The sequence below is a fragment of the Monopterus albus genome, unplaced genomic scaffold, assembly GCF_001952655.1.
Source record: "Monopterus albus unplaced genomic scaffold, M_albus_1.0 scaffold235.1, whole genome shotgun sequence".
Taxonomy (NCBI): domain Eukaryota; kingdom Metazoa; phylum Chordata; class Actinopteri; order Synbranchiformes; family Synbranchidae; genus Monopterus; species Monopterus albus.
The window spans coordinates 579,937-582,296 of NW_018128115.1; the positions used below are offsets into that span (position 1 = coordinate 579,937).

Here is a 2,360-nt window from a genome sequence, read left to right on the forward strand (position 1 = left end):
AACCCCCCCCCCCCTGTTTTTTTTTTAGAAATAAAAAAAATCTTATTGAAATTGAGCTCCTACCAATTTACACTTAAGACTTTACTTTTTATATGAAGACTAAGGCTTTCTGATATTTTTAATGGCACAAATATCCTATATATATATATAACTGTATATAACTATACAGACAGTAAACACACAGTAAACAGATCCTGAAAACTCGACATGACGCCATATGTCTGGGCACCATTATCAGCGACGACGTTGTGTGTGACGAAACCGATCACATATTCACTGTAGTTAACTCTAGACAAATCAACTGGACTAGGTTTCTAGATCGAAGACGTTTCACCTCTCATCCAAGAGGCTTCATCAGTTCTGACTGACTGGTGTTGAGCCGAAGATATTTATCCCCCTCGGTGGTGTTTCAGTCCTTTGAAGGCCAAAAATGTCCCTTAATGACTGAGTCGTTACACCCCAGTATCGGTTGTTGTTGTTACCTGTCTTTGGATCCTCCCCTGTCGACCGAGGCCTATTTTCCTGGGGGGAATGTTACAGTAAATATTAACCAGTGGTTCAGTGAACACATAGGGTGATATGTAGCTATGTAAACATAACTGTGACATATAAGTATGTAAACTTATGTATTCTAAAATAAAATCTTAACTATTACTTTTCTAATATGATAGAATAGTCATACACAAACAAAGTGAACACACAGGTTAAATAAGCAACAATCATGGTGTCAATCTTCTACTAAATAAGTACTTAATTCAATCAAATGTTAGAACTAATCCTAGAGTATAACTTTGTTAATTATTTTACTCAACAACAGACACAAATCATACTGTGTGAAAACCAGCAGACATGATGAGGTGAAATTTACAACACAAGGCAGTAGCTGACATTTAACCAGCCATGCTCCTCCTCCTTTGAGGAAATGTGAACACATATTTCTTGCTTAAGTGCAGCCATCACTCCTCTTGTTTCTCTCATCTCTAGTGCTGCCCGTCACCTCATGAAGACAGCACACATCCATCTCTCTGAGGCTGCAGGAGAATCAACACCGACTTAAACAAGGAGAAGAAAGCTCCTGTTTCTGTGAGTGTCTCATACACTTCTACCTCTTGTTTCAGGTCGACCTGGTCAGACTGTATTTCTGCGGTGTGGCAAAAGAGGAAGCTGCCCTATGTGTCAAAGGAATATTGATATACAGGAAGCTTATTTTGAAGATGTTTAAAAGTTGGCTTAGTTAAGTTAGTTTCTTATGGAGACAGACAGACAGACAGACAGACAGATATACGTTATGTTAGGTAATTTCTTAGTTAGATAGTGATTAGAGATCTGTTATATTAGAAAATGTTAGTGTACCCAGGATGTCTTCCTCAGGCTGTTAAATGCTCAGTTTATTCTGATGAGTTCTGCAAGACTGCAGCTAGGCCAAGGTTAGTTAAAGCAGAGAAAGGCTGCAGTCAGGGACAAATGTTATTATGACGGTAAAAGTAACCATAATATTTTTCTTAATGTGAATTGTTGTGTTACAGTGTTTTTAGATACACACCACTTAACCAACAGACATACACATTCACACGTTGATTTGCTTCATGTTGTGACTACTGCCAGAGCCAGCTGCAAGGCTGGTGAGAGAGAGACGTCTCGGTTGACGTTTCTGTGGAGGAGGGGGCGAGCCAACTAAGTGATGATATTGTATAGCAATTCTTGGTTCGGGGTCTTTTCTGCTTCCGGGCTGCTTGGGCAGCCTGGGGGTTGGAAGATCTCTGGGCTTGTAATGTTAATTTTGCCTGTGATCCTTGAATAAACCAGCACGGTTATATTTTTTTTATATTTCCAAGTGGTCTGAGTCGTCCCTCTGAGTTCCTGGTTTGAAAAAACCAAAAAAAGGCTTTATAATAGAGTGAAGCCTTTAGTTATTAATCCCAATCAGGGAAATTGCATTGTTTCAGCAGCGGTTCACACTCAATATCAAGCACACATACCAATAAATAGAACAGATAACCCACTAAAATATAAAACAAATTAAAATACATTAAAAGTTAAAAACAAAACCCAACACAATCAAGTACATATACATAATCACATGATGAATCAAACATATGCAAATCTATACAAAGCTGACTCTGTATGCGTCCTGTGAATTTGCATACAGTAAGTCCAAAATTTTATTCTCCCGAGTGAAGCAATCCACATATTGGGTAAACTCAGTCAGTATTTTGTCCAAATTAACATGGTTAAAATCCCCATTAATCACCATAAAGGCGTTTGGGTATTGTGACTGCAAACATGATATGGTTGTACAGATAGTGTCAACAGCAACCTCGGCAACAGCTGATGGTGGCACATAGCAGGTGATTACAATA

The 2,360-nt window shown here is 38.6% G+C and overlaps 1 protein-coding gene across 1 annotated transcript in view; it reads left to right on the plus strand.

Annotated features, from left to right (window-relative positions):
* Nucleotides 1–1,003: 1,003 nt before the first annotated feature.
* The window catches only part of LOC109971803 (NACHT, LRR and PYD domains-containing protein 3-like), a 64,634-nt gene continuing 63,277 nt past the window's right edge, over nt 1,004–2,360 (plus strand). The window contains exon 1 of the mRNA XM_020620287.1: nt 1,004–1,083. The gene's annotated coding sequence lies outside the window, so the exon portion shown is untranslated. The remainder of the gene's footprint in view (nt 1,084–2,360) is intronic.